We start from the raw sequence: 6,640 nt of genomic DNA, 5'->3' as shown, positions 1-6,640 counted from the left end.
AGCAGCTCACCCTGCAACCCAGGAATAACCAGTTTGAGGTTCAATGGAGAAGACAGGCTTATATCCACATGCAGGCACAGGAAACCCTCTCTTCTGAGGGCAAGTCCTCAAGAGAAGTTATTGTTTAACTAAGAAAACCACTACCAACAGGAACCCACACAGGAGAGTATGTGGAGATGAAGATCAAGAAAACGGGAGCATTTCTTTGATAACTGTGACATAAATGATAGTATTACAAGTCAAGGGAGTAAAATGCCTTCCCTACTCATTATCCAAGATGAGACCTATGGTAGGCCTGAAGAGGGAAGTATGTCTTTGTAAAATCTCTGGAGGAGTCCAGAGAAGCAGGTTTAGGCACCTACAGGCCCCAGAAAGTATCCCTGCAAGGATACACTTCACAATATGTTCTTAACTGGGAGAAACTAGAGTTTCTCTCTAGTGCAGATCTAGGCATTCCTGAGCCTGTCCCTGTACACTAAAGCATCAGGGGATTCTCTGAATCTGGAGGACACCAAGAAATATTCCTTGGATTCCCCAAATCATGATGGGATCCCAAGACCTTTAGGTATATCTCTCAGGTAAATGCCCATCAAAGAAGACAGAATAATAGCAGGACATTGATTTGTGCTGATTGTCACAAAGGCTTCTCCCAGACATCATAGCAACACTTGCAAAAGAGAATTCGTGAAAAAGAGAAGCCTTTCACGTACAGTAGGTATGGAAAGTCCTTTGGTCACAAAACCAACTTTTAGGTTCATCAGAATAACAAGATGAGAGAGAAGTCCTACATGTGACCCTCTGCTAGAGAAGCTCTCACCAGCCACCTACCTACCGTAGCCCCTGAAGACTCACCAGAAAATGCTTCAAAGGATTCTCTCCAACACAGAATTTTCTTGGTTACAAGCCCCAAAGTCATCTATCTAAACTTACGTGTGAGCTTGGCTAGTTGTGTGGTAGCTCCCTATTTAGAGAATATGTTATTACTGGACTGTATTTTTCACTTATTATCTAAATCCACTAAAATGTAAGTTTGGGTTTCTCAATTTTGTGTTCTAATGTACCTAGGTGCTTAAAAAGGTGGCTAACAAATTTCAAAATGCCAATATAGTTGTTGAATAAGTGGGGGAAAAAGAATAGAAGATTAGGCTATACAGAGGGGACACTAAGTGAGGACAGGCAGGAAGGCAGGTATGTATATGCAAGCCAGGGAGGGAAGCCTTGGGAGAAACGAACCCTGTGGAGCCCTTAATCTTGGACTTCTAGGCTCCAGAACATTGAAAAAAAAATTTCTGTTATCTGGAAGGTGGGGGTTGCTGGGTGTGTGTGTGGGGGGGGGTTGTCAAAGTGTGACAATTTGGAATTGTTTTTCATTTTGTAAAAACTTTATTTTGAAATATTTTCAGGCTTTATAAAATAAATATAAATTTCCATATACCCTTCACCCTGATGTTAACATTTAACACATTTGCCTTATCATTGCCTCTACATACTGTTTTTCAAAAATTTGAGATTAAGTTGTAACATGATGTCCCTTTATGTCTAAATTCTTCTATGTGCATTTCCTAAAAATACATTCAGACCTATATGATGGCCTTTTTTTTTCTTTTAGATTTTGTTAAGGTGAACCTAGTGTAGGTTTTTCTTTAAGGTAAGGTCCCTATTCTTGAGGCACAGCTTTTCTATCACGGAAGGGATTTTGTTTGTTTTTGACATAAATCCTTTAATTTTTTTTTATTTGTAGAGCTTTATTTCCAGTCTCAAATAAAAATTAAATATATGGAGATTTGTCAGAAATGTTATAGATCAAGCAGGAAATTAGATTCTACCCACAATGCAGGAAAGTTACCTACTAGGGGCAAGTAGTCTATGAATAGGTGGCTGATGAGTGTAACACAAGTAACTGGTACAAATCCCTCAGACATAGCGATTTGGTGGCTGGGGGACCGGTAGCACATTTTTCTATGGATCCCTTGCTGACCATTCTGAATTTTGACCATACACATAAACCAAATAATGGTGAAGTCATGGGGTTTTAATGAGATCTCTCCATTCGGTTAAAGCTAGAATTCAGTGGTCCACAAATTGCTTCATCTCCAGTATCTCTGTCCAATGCTCCAGCTCCTAGGATCTTTTATCTGGCAAGCATTGAATAATATTATTGCAGGGCAAGGGAAGGGGCACCCCAGAACCCTCAAACCTAAACAGATCCTGCCATCTGCCACATCAAGACAAAACATACTTTAGTGGGTAAGACCTTTAATGGAAAGGAACTTTAATACAATTTAGTGTGCAAAGAAAAGAAAACAAAGAAAAGACTAAGAATATCATTCCCAAATCAAGGACTCATGATAAATGTCCAGGCAAACAGGGTTATCCTAAAGCAGGGCCATTGAGGCCCCCAAAAGCCACCACAAGTCTAAGGCACTTCTGATGGGGACCCATAGGAAAGGGGCAGCAGGGGCCCAGTATGTCTGGGGCAGAAAGAAAAAAAAAAAAGCTGCCATTGTCAACCTCCCTATGGGTCTCTCACCCACATCTCTTTCAACCAACCCAAGACCAAGAAGCAAGTACAGTTTCTTCACATATCTCTCTGCTCCATGTGCCTCCTTCAGGTCTCCTGCTGGCTCTCCGTCCTTTCCAGTCCTTCTCCAATCTCCTCTCCAGTTTCTCTCCCTCCCCATTCAGCTCTATCCGACCTTGGTTAAGGCAGGGAACCCGAACTTCCCTTTTCCTGGGGACCACCTGTTAAAGTCTTACTATGTTCACATGCAACACTGCTACACAGAATTTCAGGGCTCATTGTACTCTGTTATCTCTTCTATGCAAGTTCCCCCTAAAGATTCCAGAAATTTCACCTGTCCTTAACTCTGATCTCTATTTCTTCATACCAGTAAGTTTCCTGACTCTGCCAGTACCCAGTTCTTTGAGCTATAATTCAGAATTATCCTAATAGAAATACCAATGACAGGACTTACTTTCTAAGTTCCCTTTCTCTCAATATCTTAATCTAACATTGTCTTTTTCTTTCCCTTAACCTGAAAGTAGATGCTTCTGATAGTTTGACCAGCTTTATAGCTTTTTTTTTTTCTTTATAGTTGTATACAGCTACTCCATTATGGTCTGAATTGGCCTACGTTTGGGTTTCTAATTTATATCAATGTTATTATGTTATAAGTTTCATTAACTTGTTTCCTTTTTCATACAACACTATTTTCAAGATCTGTTCCTATTGTGATAGGTGCATATTACTGCTTTTAACTATACATGGTGTGAATTTACTGCTTTTCCATTGCCCTGGTGATAGATAACTGCATTGCTTTCTATATCTCTCCTCATAGCAAAATGTCATGAGGCATATAATCTGAAATAGATCTAAGACTGGGACTGCTGTTTTATGGTGTGAAATCATTATTTGCTTGTGCTAAGTACCAAAAGATTATGTTCCAAAATAGTTGAATCAATCTATGCTCTCATGATCAGCACACAAGAATGATGATCCATGGGTCTCCCTGGTGGCACAGAGGTTAGTCTCAGTGCTATCAAGCTGTCAATAGCCACTGTGGCACAATTTCAATCACATCCAGGGAGCTGACCCACATGGCCCTGTAGACCTCTTCTGTCTGGCCCACTACTCCCCTGAATGTATTTCAGAATGTATTTCTGTAAATCTACCTGTTTTGTTCCCTACTCTGTCTCTGGTGAATCCTCTCACCCTCTGGTATCTCTGCCCTATACCCCAGTTCAGTTAAAAAAAAAAAAGCCTATCTTCTCAGGTAGTTTTAAATACTTCATATTATATGACATTTTATTTATTTATTTTTTTTGTCATCCGAGTGTGGGGGAAAAGTGTGTTTTCTTGTTTCACATTTCACAAGTAATTGCTTGGGATCTTGAAGATTTCTTTATTTCCTATTTAGTAATTCAAGCTTCCCCTTCTATGACTTGCCTTTTAATAACATACTTCCATTTTGCGTTGGGATCTTATTTCTATAGAGAGGTTTGCAACCAATGTAGCAGTGAGTTCAACCCCTCACCAGAGAGCTGACTCACATGGCACAGCAGACCTCTCTTGACACACCCACTGCTCCCCTCAGCTGTGTATTTCAATGGATCTGCCTGTTTCACTCCCCACAGTCTCTGGTGAATCCTCTCACCTCCCCACTCCCATACCTCTGGCCTGTATCTCAATTCTTGTATGCATAAGTAAGTCATAAAGAAAAAGTTAGGTTGGAATTCCACACATATACTTGCTAGTAAACCTCTGTAGGCTTTAGAGGTAGTAAATAACTACAGAGTCTGTTTCACTATTAACTTTGTCTGAAATCTTTTATTGAATATAAATGTTTATTTTCATGTAAGTAAATTTTTGGTTTTGGGTTTTTAAAAGCTTCTTCATCCTTTAAATAAGGATAAAATTAGTTTCTACTTTTTGTCATTTATTTTTTATTTCATAATCACAAATATAACTGTAATATAGCTAGACTTAGAGGAAGATAACAAATTACAGTGACAGTACTATGATATAGGATATTTTGAGCAGATGCATATATAACACATACATATATAATTGACTCTTTATAAGGAGAGAAATAAACATATGGTGTGAAGTAGATATCCAGTTTTATTTCTCCCCTTACAAAGAGTCAATTTTTTGAAAGCTATCTACATAATGTATACTTTGGGGTATCATATGTGAAATTCCCACCTATGTAAAGGTCTAGTTTGTAGCTTTTGTTCTTGATGCCTTTTCCTGTTTATCTATTTCTGAACCACTGACATACAATTAGTTGTATTTTATGGTATGTCAATATAGTGTTACTGTGAATCATATATTATTTTCTAGTTGATAATCATATATAATCTTTTCTAGTTGGTAATGTCTTGTCATTAAGTGAGTTGTTAAAAAAATTGAGGTTTAACAAATAGAGTGCATAAATCTTAAGTAAAGAGTGAGGTCATCTTTTCATAAGTATGTAACTATTATAACCATTATCCAGAATTGGAGGAAAGAATAGAAAGGAAGCATCACAAGATTGACTCACACAGGAAGTTGGGTAGAAGGGATAGACACAGCCATAGAAATCAAGATTTTCAGGTGCCAATGCCTGGATTACAGAGCAGAAAATCCAAGCAGGTAACAGACTGCTGGGGGCCATATCTAGAGCACAGACCCAAAAGGTGAAAGGTAAAGATATGAATATTGAATCCATCGTGGGGTCTCCTGTCCCTTTCAGATTCTATTCCAAGTCAACAAACCAAGGCTCACAAGGAGTAAGCCCCTCCCAAGGAGAAGATATCTATATCAGGGTAATCTCTGCACCATAATGGGGCAGCCATCCTCTGCCCACATGTGACTTTGCAGGTGCTTCTTTCTACCCACTCTCTTCCTCTTCAGGGCAGCAGCCTCCTGCCTGTCCCTGACCTGTATCATGCCAGGACTTCTCTGCACTGACCTCCCTCAGCAGGGGTCGCTCTCCTAAGGCTGCCCACCTGTGACCATGCAGGTCTCTCAGCAAGCCTGACCCTTTCAGGGCAGCTCTTCCTGCCACTGTGCCTATGCAAGTTTCCAATACTACTGTCCCTTTCCCTAACAACCCTAACAAATCTGCTCTTTAAATATAACTGAGTCTGTCTTGCCGCATGCCACTAAGAGTGGAGCTCTGGTGAAACCTTTCCCAAAGTGAAACCAAGGACCATGTACTAACCCCAAAAATGGCATCAGAACATAGGACATTATATTCTCAGAAGGCTCCTTGTGCTACCTTCCAGGAATAACTACTAGTCTGCCCTCTAAAACTGGTAATTAATTTTGTATATTTTTTTAATTTAATGTATGTGGAGTCATGTAATTTATGCTGCTTTTGTGTGTGATATCTTTCATTAACATTGTCAGGAACATTTATTCATATTATGGGCATCTCAACAGCTTTTCCTTTTCATTGTAGTGTAGTACTCACCATATGGATTTACTTACCCATTCCATAAATGAATACTTGGGTCATGTTCAGTTTTGAGGAGATACAAAGAAAATGACTACAAATATTCACGTACATGTCTTTTGATGGACATAAGCATTAATTTCTTCTTTTTTTTTTAGCATTAATTTCTTTAGAACACATATCCAAGGTCTTATGTATGCCTATTTTTAGTAGGCATTGCTGAACATATTTCAGAAATGATGGTCCTAAGTTACATATAGGTAATGCATAAGAGTTCTATTTATTCCATGTCTTAACAAACACTGTGGTGTCTATCATTTATATTTTAGATGCTCTTTAGGTGAATCATGTTACTTTCATAGGGGTTTTAATATGCAGTTCTTTGATGACAAATAATATTAAACACCTTTTCAAGTTAACATCCGTTTTGTTTTTCTCTTTAATGAAATGTCTATTTCAGTCATGTGTATATTTTTAAATTGTGCTGTCTGTCCTTTTTTTTTAAATTGTGCTGTCTTTTTTTCTAGGAGCTCTTCATATATTTTGGATGTAAGTCCTTACTTTAGTTTCATGTATCTTTTTATCTTGATGTGATTTGTTTATTTTTTTATAGTTTTTTTTTAAAGATTTATTTATTTATTTGTACAGAACTGGGGTACAGGCCAGAGATGCGGAGGGTGAGAGAATTCACCAGAGACAGA

Source organism: Condylura cristata, unplaced genomic scaffold (assembly GCF_000260355.1).
Source record: "Condylura cristata isolate star-nosed mole 26May11 unplaced genomic scaffold, ConCri1.0 scaffold00015, whole genome shotgun sequence".
Lineage (NCBI taxonomy): Eukaryota > Metazoa > Chordata > Mammalia > Eulipotyphla > Talpidae > Condylura > Condylura cristata.
The sequence above is the reverse complement of the archived record's forward strand: the minus strand, read 5'-3'. Positions refer to the sequence as shown.